At 31.1% G+C, this 21,031-nt stretch overlaps 1 protein-coding gene across 2 annotated transcripts in view; it reads right to left on the bottom strand.

Moving 5' to 3' along the window:
• The window catches only part of LOC145969909 (lachesin), a 118,180-nt gene extending 101,336 nt beyond the window's left edge, over window positions 1-16,844 (bottom strand). The window contains exons 1-3 of one of the 2 annotated variants that reach the window (XM_083096236.1): window positions 16,536-16,844; window positions 16,245-16,449; window positions 14,912-15,012 (exon numbers count right to left, since the gene is read on the bottom strand). The gene's annotated coding sequence lies outside the window, so the exon portion shown is untranslated. The remainder of the gene's footprint in view (window positions 1-14,911; window positions 15,013-16,244; window positions 16,450-16,535) is intronic. The other variant, XM_083096234.1, reaches the window with a different exon arrangement.
• Between the last annotated feature and the right edge of the window lie 4,187 nt (window positions 16,845-21,031).

The following is a 21,031-nucleotide window of genomic DNA, read 5'->3' as shown; positions in this document are numbered from 1 at the left end:
AGAGTAGGGGAGCGAAATGGGGAGCCGGTAGCCTCTAGGAAATTAAAACAAAAAGCATAGGGAAGCACATCGTGTCGCTGGAAACGGACTGGTACACACGCCGACGCGCTCCACTCCGCTTCCTCCCTCTCTTGCTTCTAACCACGATGTCGCCCACTACGTCTGTCCCTCTTCCGTCGCATTGGTTTCCCTTCTTTGTTGGGTGAAGCCACTTTTATTTCCCTTTATCGTTTATTACGAGTGGTACGTTGCCCGTCGACATGCTCGTCGACGAAAAAGACGCGCAAGAAGGTGACAACGCGTTTTTTTTTCCTCCTCTCGCCCCGGTCTCTCCTCGACTTTCTTTAAAAATTCTCTTTTCGCGGCCCTACTGCCGCGAAAAGTTGAAAATTCTGCTTAGATTGTCGGGAATCGGCCGATATAGTCAGTCGATATTTCGGATCAGTTTGGTGATGTCGCTGTCCTATATCCTTTCTTACTATGTGTTCTCTTTTTTTCATATTTTATTCAGTAAATCGATGTATTTCCGAAGATGCAATCATGTTAAAGTAGGATTCAATTCGCAATCCATTTCCGATGTACTTATATATGTCTGTAACGTCTTATAAATGTCTGTACCAACTTTAGAAAATCAACCTGAAATAGGATGAAAAATAATAGCTTTGTACATAAAAAGATGCTTTCTCTTGCTATCGGTTTTCAGATAATCAAATTAATTACGTTATTGCTTAGCAAACTGGAAAATTGTGCAAGATTCAATTTCAAACTGTTGCGTTGTATTAATTTTTCACATCAATTTATTCTTTTATAATCGAATTTTGTGTTAATTGGTTAACATATTAATTGTTTAATAATATATATATTATCACAACAGATTAAATTATTAGAATTGAATAGATTCGAGGAAAAGAAAGAGAAAGAGAAGCAACAATTATTGTAAAATTTATGATTACATAATGATCATATAACGCGCAAGCGATGCATAAAAATAAAATTCTAGAGTACGCGTTATTACTGTGAATATAAAATTGAATAAACTACAACTATACATCAAAAGATTTCAACTGTTATCATCGTTGTGCATAATAATATCGTGTAAAAAAGCACCTTTATATTATGCCATACATAATGATTAAACGAAACGCGTTGTGACTTGTGAAATTTACCACCGTCATGAACACCTCCAGCATTGTTTCATTTATATCACTTCACTATTTCGTTGCAACTTTATATGTACAGTTTTTTTCCATTGTCTCATCGTCGAACTTTTCAACCGAAGCAGGAAGTTCAAGGTAGGAAATTCGTTCGCTCGAGTGGAGCTGTCTTTACTCATACGTCTTTGAGAATTTTCTCGCGCGCTTCATATTGCGGAAGGAATTTCGCGCGCGTGAGATAAATCGAGTTTTGGAACGCGAGTAAAAAGAAGGAGGGAAGGCTGGAGATGAAACAGGAGGGGACAGGATCTTATTGAGGGTAGGTGTGTGCTTAGTGGACGAGCGCGATTTATCCGCTATTTCTCACGAGATTTATCTATCCATTCTTTAATCCTTTCGCCTGTCGCGCGTCGACGAAGAACTTCCACCAATCTTTTTTTAACTGACTTCGAACAATTTTTTCCCGCGCCAGACGGGGGTTTTTCGCGCGCGCGTTTGCGATAAATCGAAATCGCGGGGGTGTGGAAGCGAAAGGAGCGGCGAGAAAACGAGAGGCTGGATCGTCTTATTGCTGACGTATAAACGTTCACAGAAACGTGTGCGACTCTTCCGCCATTTCTCGCGAGACTTTCCTATCGTCTCTTTAATTCTTTCACCGACTGTTGGAAATAAAATCGAATCGGGGACAGCGTGCACATACGAGCTAACCAGACGGATTTTATCGCGGAACATACGCTTCAGCGAAGATTTTGTGCGTGCCGTAAACCGAGCTTAATCTATTCATGCATATTCTCTTCGCAAGATGATACCGTTTTGATATTTTTTCAAATAAAATATAGAGATGTTACGCAAAAGGGATTTAAATTTGTACAAATTTAATTCTCAATCTATAATATTGTAATTTATATTGTAATTATTACTTCTGAAATTTAAGGTTCCAAATCAAAAATAATCAGAAACGATGATATATAATAATATATGAAAAAACGAAATGTTCATGTATTACATTTTTCCAAGATTTTGTAATATTGTAATATCAGAGAGTAAAGCGAAATTTTTATCATGCTGACATTTAAGACCGGAAATTCCAGTGATATGCAAACTAATCGATATGCTTTTGTAAATTTCTCGAAGAAAAATGCCATGTTGAGGATGGATTGAGGTTCGTATAGACAAGAAAAGAGCTGGTCACGGACAGGCAAGTGCGGAACAATTCCAATCGTCCTCCTTTTATCGGTCGATCTACCCTCGCTTTAATTCCACCGGCACGACAGCGCGCGTTCCGCCCTACGAGATGAAAATCTTCCATTTACACACACACATACATCATAGTTAACTTTTTATTTTCACGTTAAAAATTTCTCCAGTTCTTTGTATCGTCACATAGGATTTTGCGCTCGCGCGCAAGATAAGGGTCTCAAGAGCCAGCCGGCTTATGAGGGAGGAGAGGGGTGCTCTCTTATTGCGGATAGGTGCTTAGTGGATGGGTGCGATTTATCCGTTCTTTCCGTCGAGATTTAACCGTCCTTTCTTTAACAACCTCCGCCCACCCCTATCTCTTCCCCCAACTCCTTCATCAAAGAGCGCAATACATCGGGCACGATAAGCAAGTATGCGATTTGATAGTAATAAGTTTCTCCAATTCTATCCAGCAAGAAAAATCGATTCACACTCGCAAATTTCTGCCCGTGTGTATCTCATCAACGTTCATTCTTTTGTCTTGTAATCCGAAAAGCGCGAAAAAGGCTTCTGACGAGGCTGGCGCGCAGGTGTTTCCCCGCAATTTTATTCCGACAGAATGTTTTAAATTCTCGCTAAATTACCAGACCATAAATTTCACGTCACATACGGGTGCTAACCGCTCGTTGATTCCTTCAGTCTCCGCTATTTTACCGGAGGATGCAAAATCTTTGTCAGATCGTCTAAAAGTTTCACAAGCAGAGCCAATCATCTATGGAAAAATTTATATCTATCAAGTCTTGCGCAAAAGTTCAAAATTATCAAACATTCTTCCCAAAGATTTAAAACTTTGCTCAAAACAACGTTTAAGCGGGAGTTTCTTTCTACGTGCTTCAATAAGTTAAGATGAGCGTTCCTTCTCTTTACGCTCTTACAATATTCTCTTGAAACTTTATAAAACGCAGTACTTCTTAATCTTTCTAAACTTTGTTGACGTCAGTTAATTTCTTCTTGTCACATACATATGGTCACAGAAAATATTGGAAAAAATGAGAATTGACCACCCTCTTACGAATGTACAAGCAAATTATTAATTTTTTAACTTATTTTACATATAAATTTTTTACATATATAAATGTTCTTTTTTATAAATTATTTATAAATAAGAACATTCATAGATTTTTATCATTCCTTTTCACGAATCACCACCGTCTTCTCAGACAAATAGAATTTATTAGAAACACGGAGACAAAAGAAAATCAAAATTGTACAATATTATATCTGTTGAAAGTTAACAGGAACTTGCGTTTGTACAATATTTTTTCCCAAGTTTACCGATCCAGCGGATATTCATGCGTAACGGTATGGGTATACATCCGTAGAGACATTGTCCCCGACGCCAATAAATTTTCCTCTCGCTGCCACTTTGCTACCGGTTGTCTGCTTCTTACTAACGTAAGGCCTGACCCGCGGGCTTCGAGATAAAAGTCGATCCGTAAGTGCGAAGGCGAGCAAACACTTCGCTCATCGTCCGTAGATTTATCATTTCGCTCAGCGAACCGACATGAATCGTGCCGGGTTTACCGAGCAGACAGAGTAAGAATGAAAGGGGTGAGTTGGCGTAGCAGAAGGGGATGTGTATAGCCGAGGACAGACTGTGAAAAAGAAAAAGTCGAACGTGGGCACACGAAAGATCTGTATGAATATAAGTCAAGTGGAATACGACGCGACGTCCATCGACACTCTTTATCCGGAAACAGAGAGAGAGAGAGGGGGGGGGGGGGAGGGAGGAAAAGAGGAAGGAAAAGAGAGAATTTACGATTAATGATAAGTCGTCGGCGATTCGAATTGATAATAGGATAATAGGATAGTGGGAATATTTTGGATAACCCAAGAGATACGCTCCTGGATATCCAACGCAGGCGCTTGTATACCGCCCCACCCAGTTGGAGGAATTCTCACCGACACGACGTATACGTGGACATGCGTTGTTGTCAGGGGAGGCCGACATTATCATGAGGGTAAAAGTGCGAGAGCTTCGCGCCGTTTTATTACCGGCGCTTTTTTCTTGCCGAGGGGTGAAATCGCGACTTATATGTTTTGTTTCAATTTTTTTGCAATCTAGGAAAAAGCTATACAATATCGTTGCTTCGTGGTATCGACGATGTGTATCGATTGATTGAGAAAATTAAACGTAGAGAAGAAAACCATTATATAGCACCATGTGGTCGTGGCAGGCTAAGGAAAACGCTTCTCTCTGAATTCTTCTCCTTGGATGTACGGCACCAAAAAAAACGATGAAACGTTGAAAAGTTTTCCAACTGATTCTTTGCACTGTTAACACCTAATTAAAAGAAATTACGGTCGGATAATATTAGTAGACTTGATAAAATTGTTCCAAAAAAAGATTCGATGCGCGTACCTATATTCGGTTAACAACAAAAAATGTAGAAAAACTATTATAATATCCATATTTGTTATGTAATTAAAATTATGCAACAGACTATTATATCATAAAAGCTATGATAAAAATGAGCAAACTACGTGTCACGTTGTAATTAAAACTTTTTTTTAACATATGAAAAGCACAAAGAAAATCTTTTACGAAGAATGGAATATCTATGTTTAACGTTTTGTTCAGAAAATGCGTACATTCGCACAGCACTATTATAAATTTTCAGGTTGAAAATTATGAGAGTGCGCACTATAGTCGAGAGACATCCTTGCACGCGTTCATCGAAGGAGTGTGCGCGTCTGCCATATACGTGTACGCGAAGAGCACGTCGGTGAAACAGGGGTGGATTCTCGGCGAAATATCATGCAAAAACTCGAAAGCCAACGGGACGAGAGATAGATATTTATAGGCGACGCTTTTTAACACTTTGCCGTGACGTGCATATGAATCCATTTATTGTAATACGTTTAATCTTGTTTAAAGAGTTTCCAACTATATATAGTTATAACATATATGTAGCTATAACGTGAATATATAATTATAAGTATATATGATTATAACGTGAATTCAAGAAATTAATATCAATTATGTCTAAGATTGGATTATACCTAATTTTGATCAATTATAATTTAACAATTAATTAATTTATGTCCAATCATGATTATATATATGATTTATTTCGCATAGTTTACTAAAATAATTTTGATTAATAGTGAAATAATTTATATTATATCATATTAAATTTATATTACTTATATTATATTAAAATATTTTTTAAAATATTTTAAAATATTTATTAAAATATTTTATTTATATTAAAGTCGAGAGAGTATATAAAGTTTTAAAAATAATGGAACATCAAATCTTTACTGAACAAAAATAATGAAATAAAAATTTCAAAAGACACGTAAAACATGTGTAAAGATAATCTAACATGCATAAGATAAATATCTAAATAAATGTAAGACACGCTTGTATCTTTTTATAGAAAAATAAATAATATAAAAATCGAAGAAAAAATTTCTTATTTGTGAATAAACTTTTCCTGATTGAAAATTATGTCTTGTTCTCTTCTTTGATTTTATGAATATTTTTCTGGAGTCTTACTTACTTACTTCTTCTAATTACTATTTAATCGAGTTATCCGAATTATGTTCCTTTTTTGCCGAATATACGCTGGTAAAAACAAAACAAGAGTAGAGTTGATGCCTAGTTGAAAGCTGCTGTTGATAATCTATTTCAGATAATAAAATGTAAAACATTTGGGAATTGTATGCAAATGAAATATTGCAAAAGCCACATATGTATTAATTAGCAGAGATATCGATTTTTATTTTGCGATTTTATTCAAAGTAATTTATTAATTAATCAACGAGCAATAAACAGATATTGAATCTAAATTGAATTTCAGTATTTTAAATTTAAAAAAAAGAATTTTAAATTAAATCTTAATTATCGATATATGTATTATTAATATTTATATGAAGCATGAATGCAAATTTAACATTTTTTATTTTTCTTTATTTTTCATTTTTAGCTATATAACGCTTATTATGCGTTTCACAACGTGTTCACTATTAAATTTTTATGCACTCAGTATTGTTCAATAGAGAAATATGACTGTCTGATTGTATCAAGTAATCATTTTTCAAAAAAAAAAAAAAGAAAGGAAAAAGAAAAGATTGAGATTACTTAAACTCTTTTAGCAAAAAGATCTTTTTTATGAAAAGTCTGGATAAACACGTAACGATTTTTCTTTAGCTACTTTTTCCAGGAAAGTACTTCGGCTTTCTTTTCTACTCTTCTGAAAGATCCTCTCTGATAAAAGTAATAGATGAGTATCATCTGAATGAGATACAGATTACACCTTAATGCGATTCTTATAATAATGACTGCAAAAAATTGAGAGTAATATACCATTACAACATTATACAACATTACATTAAATCACGTATAGACACAATACTTGATTAATCAGTACGAACTTTTTCACAAGAAATTAAATAGATTGATTTGATTAAACTAAAATTACACTAAACTAATTGTAAGATAGACTAAGTTGTAAAATATAAAAACAATATTATGCTATTATATGTTAGTTTCAATTATCCGTTATTTACAATCATTGCCACATAGCCGTATGATAATACTGTAAATAGCGTCTTGTTTAATATGAAAGGCATCCTTGAAAATTTTATGAGGGGCAAATAGCTCATCAGAATAAATGCGTAAGTATTTACCTCATATGCATACAGAATACGTGAGCGCGAGACGAGGTCGCGATTGATATTTTAATTATCGGACCGTTCCGAAATTGATATGCAAATCAAGTATTTGAGATAGTGCTTTCATATATAGGACGACGTCTAATAATGCGCATCCACGGTATGATATGCCATCGATTTTAGACTTTCTTACAACATTCTTTTCAAGTATTTATCTTTGTGCGGGACAAGACCATCTTAGATTAGCGAAGGGATTGGGAGGTTAAACAGAAACCGATACCGACGAACGACGGCGGAAATCAATGTTTTAATTAACGAACGCGAATCGACAAGATTTTAATTAAGTAAAATAGTATGCAAATGAAGTGAATACTCTAGAGCATCTTTCTCTAAAAAGTTAAAGAAAAAAAGTCAAGAAAGGCAACGTTTTTCAGTCTGGTTATATGTGTGTCACAAAGTTTATTCGGGAGAAGATTAATCCGACTCGCGCGCGTTAGCATCTGGATATTTAAATTGATTTTTTATGATAATACAATTTTACTATGATAATAAAATAAGCAGAACAGAAAATGTTTTTGCGCCGAGATAATTTACTGTGGGATAAAATCACAATAACTATTGTTCATATTCTATAATTTATGATTATAATTACCAAAAAGATTTGTTTTGAAATTAACAATATTATATTTATTTAATAATTTTTAATATTTTTAACAAGCTTTCTAGATATATAAATTTATATATCTTTACACCGATATTTTATACACGTATAATTTATACACCGATATTTTATTCATTTTATCTCTATTATCTCTTTCATTAATTCTACATCTATTATTAAATTTTTATATTTAATTTTATTAACTTTCGATAAATATAAAAAAATATCTCTTGCATTATTTAGTGATATATGTATAATTTTTATGGACTTGAAACTGACTTTAATATATTTATTAAATAGTCATAAAAGTTTATATATATATATATATATATATATAAATATATTTCGTAATTAATCAACTACATCATTTTTCCTGCCTCATTTCTAGTACAATGGAATGAGCTTGAAAATAATCTGCAATTCTTGAAATTGTTAATTGTGCCAACATCTCAGTTGTACGAGTAATGCCAATCCTTCAACCCACTAAATATTCTCGAATTTCCAAAAGCACTTCAAAATTAATTTACATGCCTTCAGCGCATCTTGCAATCGTATTATAATTATAGACGGAATATACAGGAAATATTCATTTTATAAATTGCAAATATAAATATAATATTGTATTCTATTAAATACACGCCATATTCATTGATCTTTGTGTATAATTTAATATTAGATAAAGACACGATAATAAAATAATAACTAAATGAAATTATTTTGCCATATAATGGGTGAGACTTTGTTGTTTGAATAAATTTTTCGTTGTGGATAGTTGTCGATGCAAGTCGCGTATCTACTAAACCAGAGAAACGTTTAAAGTCCATAATTATAATAACTCGACGATAATCTTCCTTACCAAGTACGCAGGAAGAAACTTCGTAAACTTGTTACCGCGAAGCGATCCGAAGCGCCTTAGGACAGATTTGTCATTCGTGTGTGGTTTAATTAGGGTTTCTAACGAGTTTTCGCAATAAACATGCTACAAATTTCATATTTCGACATAAAATTCTTTATGATGTGCAGCAAAGTAATTTTCTTTTTTTTTTCCTTTTTTATGAAATTTGTTAATAACAATTTTTCATCAGTTGTATCAACATTTCAAAAACTTGTGTACATCAGCACGAAGAAAGAGGAAGAAAAAAATTAGATCGCGTAACACACGAATTTATCCTACTTTAATATTATATTTACCCACGAAATAACGTGCTATCAATCTCCATTTCTACCCTCATAACGATATTACATTTCCATTCGCCAATTTGCCTCGCAATTATGACATTTTCCGGGGGTAGCCATTTCTTATCGTATCAACGGATGAAACGAGAACCTCAGGAGGCCGAGGGTATTATTTTTAGTTTGCCACGAGTACGTATATGTATTTATATTTATTAGGCGGTTGCGCGACTTATTACGTGGATTCACACCAAACTAAAGCCAGCACTTTACAAAGCGTACATGTGCGATATAACATATGTAACTGACTAAATATGTGCCTCGAACGATTCGGAGAAAGTGATATTACTCTCTTTTTCTTTCTCCTATATTATTATTTATTTATCTTACATTATTTTCTTACATTATTTTCATACGTTATTTTTATATATTCCTTTAAAATTGGAACCTGTTTGTTCCGTTGTATAATTTATACGTGTGCATTTTTCGCACGCTTTCTTTATAATTCTGATTCGCCGCATATTTTTATTTCACTCAAGAGACCTTCATACAAAAAATTAAGTAAATCCGCGGTCTCATATTCAATTAAGTAGAAGTACAATTTATATTTAACATGGTGAAATTAATCCAAGATGTACATACCGCAGTTAATTGAGTTGATCCTAGTTTCTGTGATTTTAGGATTATACTACATGCATTTATTAAATTCAACTATTATTTTAAATAGAGGTAGAAAGATATATACGTATATAAATATTAGAATTATAATACACAACTATATATAAGATTATACACACACTCACACATAACTTTTTGATTTCATAATTCAAAATGCTCTATGTAAAATAAATAATGTTTGTTTTTTTTATAATAAAGATAGAAGGGACAGTATATTTGTACTAAGCGGCTCAAAGCCATTATTTCAAATCTTGGTATCACCTAACTCCTTATTAAATAATATAAATGGTGGAATACCCTCCGAATCCGAGGATTCTAAGCGACGCACAGTTCTAAAAATTCCCATCCATAAATAGTTAAAGCTCTCACGACATTTATTGCAAAGTTCGTAACAAACTGCTGAATTTAAGGATTTCGCAAAATACAGTTTGGAAAGCACTCTATTGTACCAAGTTAGAAACATTTCACCCTCTTTTACGTAACACGCGACGATCATTGACGACGCAACGCGCGAAAATGAAGTCAAATGCTCACGACGACTCCCTGAGGTTTTCATTTACCACCATTTATTGCGCTAAACGACGTAATTAGTACTTGATCCCCATGAGACTGCTTTAATTACGAAGTCTAGCGATCGATATCGACGGACGAAACAAGAGGGACGTTTCAGCGCAGCAACAAATTATATTTTTTATCGTATCGGTAAACTGATAGCCCCACGATTATTTCTACACGGATCCAGCGATTTCGTACGTTATACTCTTTTTTCATTGACTGGACTGAACAGGAATGATATAGTATCGTGTACAAGAAAACTAGATTGATTATGATGGACGTGTATGATATATGGCTGTCTATGATGAGCTGTATCTACTGCGTTATAGTGCAGAGCTTTTCAAGTGATGTGGCGCGAATAGATTATAAGTATACTACGATATACTGATGTTTTTAAACTTTTCAAAACTGTGAAAAATTTTGTGCTCTTTTTCTCTTATCATAATTGCCTACGTCTACGAAGAAAAAAGGTATAAGTATGAAAACTTTTTCCAGATAAAATGCAAAAGTCTAGAGAAATAAATATGTATTTTTTATAGATAAGTCATATATTAAAAATTTTACATAAAATTATATGTACATACAAACTTTTAACATTTCTTTATTTTTCAAAGAGAAAGAAAGAGAGAGAAACAGTAATAATCTCTTATCACAGTTTAAATGTTATTTTATAAATCTAATTTGTTATAAATAAACGATAATTAATCTTATTTCTAAAAATTATTATTATATGCTACTTAGTATGAAAAATTTTACATTTTATTTTCTCAAGACCCCCATACTTAACAAGATATGTTATAGTAGCATAGGGACAGTCTGATACCGTAATTCCCCGATGGCTCGTAACGTACCTTGAAACAGTAGCTTCTAAGCTAATGACCATAGTTTGATCTAATCGATAAGAGCTTTGAATTGCTTTTAGACTACTTGTATTTAAATTTTTAAGATCTTTAAAGCTTTTTAATTATTATATATATTTATATTGTAGTATTTTTTACAAATTAGTTTATATATATAGTATTCGAATTTATTATATTTTTTAATTAATTTGAAGTTTTATTTATTTTTAACAAAAACACTTAAAGAAAGATAAATAGTTAAACATTAACGAATGGTTAAATATTTCAACCAATTAATTAATTTATAGATATATCAACAATAAGTTTTTCTTTTTTATTATATTTTTTAAGTGAATTTTATTTTGACAGAAATTTATTAAAAATGTTTTAAACATTAGAAAGAGATTCTTAAAATAATAAATATAATAATTAAAAATTGCTTAAAAAAGAGTTTAAAATCAAATACTGAGAAAAAAACTCTTCACTGCAAACTAACCCAAGAATTTCTCAATTAAAAAATATATTTTTGTAAATGTATTTTTGTAAATAACCGTACTACATTTCCTGACAGATCAAATCGAAAAAAAATATCTATCCTCGAATAATATGTTATGGATATTAAAAGACATAAGAAGAATAAAATTGAAAAATAGTCAATTATTCCGATTTACTTGATTTGATAAAATGCGCAATGAGAACCGAGCTTAAAAAATAAAATGAAGTTGCACCTGTTCATGTGCAGGTTTTGCTTTGCATCATATTTAACAAGATTTAAATTGTTTTCCATCATGTACAGTACGTGTTCCTCTGAATCAATTCGATCTCTGTTTGCGGTACAAACACGGAGCATGACAGTTCCGCAATTCCGGCGCAACAGATAATATTGTAGATATAGCGTACGGAAACATGAGTGTATTCGTTTGTAATATCGATCACCCTCCCGTTTTTCAATCGAAATAAAAATTATTTTTGCATGGATAATATTTGAAGTTATGACACTGCGAACCGCATTTTTATTTTTTTGTTTCAAAAGTTATTATTCACGCACATTGGTTTCGCGTTTAATTGCATCAATTAATCCTTATTCGATCCTTATCGATCAAAAAAACGTATTTAAAACGGAAAAATACGACAAAGCGAAATTTATTAAATTATTTTGTATTTTTTTTATATATATATTTCGCTGTTAACGGTAGACTTTTCAAAAAATATTTTGGCCACTGTCTTGTCATCGCAATCAATATGGTTCCTATTTGCAAGCGAAATATAGGGATATCGTTGGTGTATGATATTCATCTCTCTGTTTCAGATAATGTTGCAGACATCTTGTAACAGAATACGAACGGAAATGTTTGCGGAACATTTTCCGGATAACGCGACATGCGGCGATATATTAATCGGATATTGCGCTCGAAACTAAGGCTGTTCACGCAATTCTCGATCGCAAATTTAATTATTTCCAATGATACTGTATAAACAGTATCTCTAAAACTTCTCTAGTGCAAATGTCAATCATTCAGTTTTATTTTTTTAGTTAAAATTGTCTCTTCCTAACTCTTCTTATACTTTTTTAAAATATTATCTAATAATAAAATGAAATTATATTAAGAAAATAGCAAAATTTAGATTTTTTGCAACAGGTAAATTCTTGTAATAAAAATTTATGATTTAGTATTGCCATCTTTATATTCGACGCAAAATTTTTTTAATGTTTTTACAAGATGCAATATATGGATAACGTAATGAACAGTCGTAGTGACACAATTGCATATTTCACTATATTTCAATGAACAAAAATATCGGAGAATGCTCACATAAAATTAATATTGTGACGGAGCAGTCAATTTTATTTTTTCATATTTCTCTTCCGTCTCTGTTATACGAAGAATTTAGAGACCTAGAATATAAATCGAAATTTATTTTTTAGTGTTACTCTTTATAGAACAAACTTGAACTCACTCATATCATTAATTTCACACAGAATTTCGATCAATAAAAAGTTTCATCGTAACTTTTAATTTAGTTTTCTCTTTTCCGTTTAACGGCATATGAAATATCATAACTTTAACATATAATGAAAAAAATATAGACAATAATTCCTCTCTACTTCAAATAGAAAATACTTTTACAATTGAAAATTATAATACAATTTACAATTGAAATTTAATATATCTAGTTCTCATATAATATATAATTAATAAAAATATCTGATGCAGTTAAAATTATTTATATTCGAAATATTCATTACACATTACATGTTTCAAAGATAAATCTGTGTATTTAAGAATTGAAGATATTGTTTGATAAATTATTCTATACTTTGATAATTTTTTAGAAACGCTACGGAAAATAAAGTTTTCAATTTTCTCAAGAAACATTACAAAAACCTTTTTCAATACGAAATATCATGCGCAAGCTGCTGCACCTCGTTACTAGTACGTCACAACTAATTAACGCTACGAACGCAACAAGTTCCTCTTTCCGTTTTCACCCTTACTTCGGTTCTCATAAATTCGCGGCCGTAATCGGTTCCTCGGGGGATGCGAAAGCACAAAATTGCTCTCTAAAATGAGCGGCAAATTGTGACGTCAAAATTGAGTTTAAGCTCCGGGTTAATGTATCATTATAGTTATCGAGACTAGTTCTTCAAAAACAAAAAGCAACACTTTTTAGTGTGACAAGAGGCATACTTGTCAATGCATCACGTATGCAAATATCGTAAGCCATGAATATTGTTCACAGAATATGCAAGTAAATTATTTTATGTATTCTAGAATGTAATTTGTTTCCGAGAATCTAGCTATGTTAATATTGAGCATAAAAAAACTATGTTTAAATTTATTTTTAAAATTTTAAAGAAAAAGAAAGAGAAAGCAAGAATTTTGCGAAGAACTATAATAATTCACTATAATAATTCCGTAAATTCTTATCGAATTTATTGCGTACATATTTCGAAGAGAAAATATGATACTTAATTATGTAATTTTATTAACTATATAAATTTTTTTATTTTTTTAATTAAAATAAACAGACACCGTGTAATATCCAAACTAAAGCCGGTTGCAGCGTGGAAAGACAGTTTTTTCGATCATACGTTCGTACTTTTTTCACCGCTTAAATGAGTATAACATTGTTCACTAACAATGACCGCGGTTTATGTAAGCTACACTCTGCAAAACGCCGTGCATCCGATACTCGCATATCCTCGACGCAGCCGTACTCAACTCTTAATTTATGGCGGCTTAATGCCAAACAAATAAACTCGCTCGCGTCGCAAATTTACTTCCGGTTTACGCGGCAGTCATGTTCACCCCCGGGATAAACATCCCCTTTTATTAGTTTTCCTGCCCACAATCGAGGAACCGAATGCGAGGGGAAATGAAGTTGTTACCTTCTCTCTGAGCTGGTGGAGCACGTATACAGAGAGAGAAAGAGAGAGAGAGAGAGAGGAGAGAGAAAAAGAGAGAGAGAGAGAGATAAAATGCGCTTTGCTTTTCCCTTTTTGCCGGATCCTTTTTGTTACGCGCACCACACTCGAAGGATTTATTGGTGCCGGGTTACCTGTCGGCCCTCTCTCTTTCTCCCATGATAACCGCGCCCGGTTATTTCCCTTTTTTTGCGCGACTCACAGTGTCGTTTTAAACCCGATCGACTGATAAGAATTTGAAATATTCCGCATGCCGGATCTCGATCACACACTCATGTGCGATACGCGGAAATTGCAATTATACTATGAAGCTCAACATTGCCATTAATAAATCGCAAGCGGAATAGGGTGCATGTCATTAACCTAATTCTTTTTTATTCTTCTTTTAGAGATTTTTTCTCTCATTGCAACAAGCCGGAATATTAAAAGACATCCTAGGAAGATGCGAGATGGTGTCTGAAGACGGCTCGCTTCTTCTTTTCTGCTATTCTCTTTTTGAACGGCAGACTGAGACTGGGCAAGCTTCCAGGAGCCTGTTGGACTGAGTTTTAAAAGTTTTACTCACCAGTGAAGATGCGAGGAATGATGGTATTGAGGTCGCGGGAAATATCGAGGTCTAAAATCAATGAGGCTTCTTACGATCAATTGGTGGTTCTAATCAATAATCTGAAATATAAATTTTCAATATTAATTATTAATATTTCTTTTCGTGATATTGTTTTAAAATACTTGTATAGTGAATGATTGATTGAAATAGCAAAATAAATAATATCGTAGCAAAAAATATTATCGTTTAGAATAATACATGTACTATTAAAATTTTAAAATTTTGTATATTTTTCACATTATATTTATGCTAACTTTATAATATTATATTTATGTTAACTTTAAAGATAAGCTTATTAATTTATTAGCTTATTAAGATAAGCTTATTAAGATAAGCTTATTTATAGCTTTATTAATTTCTAGATTAACTGATGTAGTTATCGATGATTAATATATAATTTGTTCATGATGATTTGTTCTATTACTAAGCTTTTAATGCCTTTACTCGAATTTCCATTTATTTAAAGATAAGATAATCGCTTTTCTGAATGTGTGTCGAATTGGAGGGAAGGTATAAAAATGCATGAAATCCAAAATAATTCGTTTAAAATGTAATTTATATTTTACGATAATCTATAAAAGTTACACTAAATTTACAAAGAAATTCGACAATGCAAATTTTTAATTCACCGATGAAATAAAAAAAAAGTATTATGTATTGATGCTTGATCAAATATATGATTTTCTGCAATTAATGTACTCTTATATAAATATACTCTTATATAAATATACTCTTATATAAATATTAATTATGAAAAAGTTAAGCAGCCGTTTGAAATTATGTAGAAATAATGTTCTGAAATACTCAGAATTACAAAATTTTTTCAAAGAACTTCAAAATTAACCAAATTTCTCAGCGCTAATTCAACAGTTATTCAAACTTGAATAAATATTCTATCAACAACAGAGCAAATTAACAATTAGTTAAATGTCAATTTGACTGTCAATATAATTTAAATAAAATTGCCAATTAAAATTTAAAAAAATAATTTTTATTAATATATATAATAATTTAATAAGCATTGAGAAGAGCTCTCTTTAAAATTAACAAATAGAAAGAAACAATAGGCAATAGAGAGCATGGGAATTAAATTTAACTTAAAGTAAAGTAAATAATCAGAAAATATAATTCGTTACAGTGATACAAAAAACTCGAATAAATTCTTAACGAGATTTTTCAAGGTGATAAAAACAACAGTAATAAAAATATGTACATAAATAGGCGAACGTTTCTGGCTCTCGCTTTGAGCCTTCTTCAGCGCATTAATAAACAATATAAATTTAAAAATTACGTAATGTCGTAAAATCGGACAGACTTGTTAAAGTCCATGTTAAACTACCAACTGTCGGTGGATCACTCCTAAACAATTCAGACCTGAGACGCATCGTTGGTGGGCTCACGCTATCCATGTAAGGCTCCATGGTGGTTGAGCCAGAAGGTCTTCTGTAGAATATTTTATTATCACATTCCGACTTGATAACGGTACCAATCGTATCCTAAAAGGCACGATATAAGTGTATGAAAAAGATTATCTAATTGCACTCAACTAAACCACTTTAACGCTGATTTTTTTCAAACTCACAGAGAGAGAATGTTCAATAAAAATATTATAACGGATGAAAGTAACAGTATCGTTCTCAAGTCGAACAGTTAATGTGTGGAAAAAACACGAAACAAATTGTTTATATACGATTACATGACTTTCAAATTCTCGGAAGCTTATTTATTATGTCCTGATATAAGGCCGGTAGGTTATCTCCCAGTGAGAAATGATAAGTCGAATAAACGTCTAAGACATCTAATAAATGTCTATTAGACATCTATTAGACGTCTTAGACGTTTATTAGACGTCTATCCGACTTGTCATTTCTCACTGGGCTGTGTCCATCTGTAAATTCAAGCCATTCTTTTGTCTTTTAATATGAAGCATTTCTGAGATCAGTCTTTTATTGTAGTATGGGATCTCATCTAAAATTTCAACATCGTTCCAGCAAAATTCATGATCAAAAAGAAGTCTATGATTAGTGATCACCGAATAATTAGTAACATTCCTATTAATTTGTGATCTATGTTCAGAAACTCTAGTCTTCAGCATCCTAGAAGTTTGACCTACATACGAAGCATCACATTCAGAGCAATTGATCTTATAAACAACATTATTTTTACATTCACTGGGATGTTGTCTTTGTGTGCTCTGATGAATTTTTTTAATTTGTTTAAACTAAAGTAAGATAATCTAATATTCATATTTTTTATGATGCTTTTAAATTGTTCTGTGACATTAGGCAAATAAGGAATCGTAAAGAAAGAGGAAGCGTTCTCTAGTGTCTTGTCATTAGTGTCGTCGTGTTTTGACCTTGTGGCCTCAACCACCATGGAGCTTTACATGGATAGCGTGAGCCCACCAACGATGCGTCTCAGGTCTGAATTGTTTAGGAGTGATCCACCGACAGTTGGTAGTTTAACATGGACTTTAACAAGTCTATCCGATTTTACGACATTACGTAATTTTTAAATTTATATCGTTTATTAATGCGCTGAAGAAGGCTCAAAGCGAGAGCCAGAAACGTTCGCCTATTTATGTACATATTTTTATTGCCGTTGTTTTTATCACCTTGAAAAATCTCGTTAAGAATTTATTCGAGTTTTTTGTATCACTGTAACGAATTATATTTTCTGATTATTTACTTTACTTTAAGTTAAATTTAATTCCCATGCTCTCTATTGCCTATTGTTTCTTTCTATTTTATAATAATTTAATCTCTTTATGATATAATAATTTTATATAATTATAATATTATATTTTTAATACATATATAAAATATCACACATGCAATATATAACATACATGTGCGAAAATTTATCCCATATTATGAATTATGTATGTTATATAGATATAAATTTAAATGATATTTATAGTTATGTGAGTAATGTTTTTTCTCGATTATTTAACAAACCTTTTGGTAAAATAACATATATATATATATATATATATATATATATATATATATATTTTATTATAAATAATTATTTTTTGAATGTCTTTCTATTTTGAACATAAATCACTAACAATATTGTGTACATCTATACAAGTCTGGAAACTCACAGAAAAACTGAAATAATAAAACTTTTCATGTATTTTCCTTTCGGTTTACCGGAAGCAGCATAACAAAGACCTTAGCTGAGTAATTTGCGACAGTATACAAACTTTATCTTCATGACAAGCCTTTGTAACTCACTACCAATTAATGTGCCATCGCTAGTGAGAATCTCTAGAGTTATATGCAAACTAAAATATGTCTAAACTAAAATTGCGTCGTACCATTAGATCTTATCATCATTAAAATACTGCCGCGAGATATTGCGTAATAGCTTAGTCTGATCAGACATATGTAATTCCCTTCTTTAGATTACTCTCCTAGGGAAACATTAATCAAGATTGTCTGATTAGATCATAAGAAAGGCAATAACAATAAGTATAAGCTAACCATGTAATAATATTAATAAAAAATAATTTTTTTCATTAATAATAAAAACCAATAATTTCTTATAATATACATACACACATAATATGTACTAAAAATAATAATAAACACAGATAAGATTAGAATCTTTGAAATAATAATCTTGTTAACAAAATTAAATGCACACTTGCCAAAGAATTTATCATTAAAATTGGAATCAATCAATTGTAGATATCAAATATCAACATAAATGTATGATTCAAAGAAAAGAAGTATTGATAAAGTATTGATAAATAGGACTCTTGAAATCCGATTCATGTGATTAATAAAATTTCCGATGCGACCTGGAAATCTATTACTAATTCAATTAAAAATTTCACTTTCCATACTATTGGTAATTAATCGAGTTCTGTTCTATCGAAAATCAATATCTGTCATCCATGTCAAGATCCAAGATCTAATATCGCGTATATTCAATACTATTCCATTAAAAATGAATGGCTCTTGCAATTTTATTGAAGATCAATAATTTCTCTAATTTTCAATTCTATAGTTTTAAGAATATTCAATATAAGTATCACTTGTATACACATGTAATTATGAGCATTTTCAATTTGTTTAATAAATATCTACGTATATTGAATACAAATATAATGTATATTGTATATAAATTGAATATAATGTTAGAAAAAACTTTAAAACAATATTAAACAGAAAATAGATAATATAATAACAGTAATAAAGAATAATATAATAACAGTAAGAAACAATAATATGACAATAAGAAACAAAAATTAAATTTATTATAAAAAAAGAGAGAAATATCGTCGATACATAATTTTAAAATAATAAACCATCTAAAAATAAATCGATATGTAAAATATTTATTTATATATTCTCTTTCCAAGAAGATATAATTAACTAATATTATTTTTAATTATTTTATTTTTTTATAAATAAGAAGTTGATTTTTCTGATCTCATATTGATATAAAAATTAAGAAATTCTAATATATATATATAATATAAAAGCCTCAAACTTATTACAAATTATTTCTATGCAATTATCAAGCTTAAAATAAAATAATATTGCAATTCTATATAGTGTATATAATAACTTAAATTATAATTAAAAATTTATTTTAGAAACATAAGAAAACATTGAAGAAGTTTAAATATATAAGAATTATGCTTTGGTTTAGCACAATATATAATCGATCACCAAACAATGCTTTTACTTGTCATATTTCATATATGTAATGAACTTATAAAAAGTATGAATAATTTGCAAAAATGTTTAATTTATTTAATTTCAATAAATTATTTCTTTTATTATTTCTTATAAAATATATTATTAAAAATATAAATTGTTTAAAAAATAAGATAATGAAGAATAAATAATTATAAAGATATTGATGAAATTATATAAATGTTGTTCATGAAATCTTGTAAAATCTTGCAAAAATTCATAAAATTATATAATTCACAAAGCTGAGTAATAATATATTTATAAAATCTATAGAAGGAAAAAACCGAGAAAAAAAGATGGAAGTCATAAATAAGAGTCGATAAAACTCATTTCCTTACTTCACGCGCAATAGCATAGCATAACTATTCCACTCAGAGGTGACGACATGAACAGGAAGTATAGTAATTTGAATTCCTTCACGTTCTTTCTTTCTATGTGAAATACCTTCGAAGCACGCGCGAAAGTAACGCGAATTCGCACGGTTTTGATTCTTGCGATTGACAGGTCAATTTTAAAAAATTCCTTGTTTCTAATAAGAAATCTTATTTCTAAAGATCGATTCACATATATTACATATGTTACGGACAGTGTCCGTCAATCTTAGCAAACAATCGAAACCGTGTCACGGGAATAGGATTGTTACTACCTTGAAGTGACAGCCCGCAGATATATCTGGAATAACGATCGATCGTTTCGCAATCTAGAGCAAAAATTGTGAAAGAACGGATATTTATATAATTAACCCAGGTAGCAAACACACATAATATTTTGGCGTGCATTTTCTACCTGAGAAATAACTTTACGATAAAAGATATACGATAAGAAAACTTCTTACGTAAGATTGCACTATAACGATTTCGAGATGTCGAAGTTTTAATTTAAAATAATCGTAATAAAAATATTCCACGCGTTAGATTTAAAAATTTAAAAACGATGCAACTGACATAAAGATATTTGTTATGTCAATTAAAAATGATGCTGATAATAAAAGATTGCAAATAAATTCGAAAGTATTTAATTGAAATGTATCAAAAAGACACTTACCCTTTTGCACTTATCAAGACGATTATCAATCCCTTCTCATTTTGATATATAACGGTACAGTATAGTGCTTTAGTAAAGTGGAAGTAATGACTGTGTAATAAAATTACTATTGACCTAACTCGTGAACTTGTGAAAATCTAATTTATATCAGAGAGAAACCCGAGAGTGCCCGTTTCTGTTACAACGTTGAATCCTTCGAATAGCAGCGCCATCGCATTTGCTTTTGCCGGGGGTTGAAATTATTTTTAAAATGATGATTTTACCGACAGTATATCGATAAGTTGGTGCAGTTGATAATTCCAATTCTCAAGAGTAGACGTGA

The sequence above is a fragment of the Camponotus vicinus genome, unplaced genomic scaffold, assembly GCF_025532165.1.
Source record: "Camponotus vicinus isolate PSW18456_S1 unplaced genomic scaffold, iyCamVici1.0 SCAF_4, whole genome shotgun sequence".
In the NCBI taxonomy this organism is placed as follows: Eukaryota; Metazoa; Arthropoda; class Insecta; order Hymenoptera; family Formicidae; genus Camponotus; species Camponotus vicinus.
The sequence above is the reverse complement of the archived record's forward strand: the minus strand, read 5'-3'. Positions and strand labels throughout refer to the sequence as shown.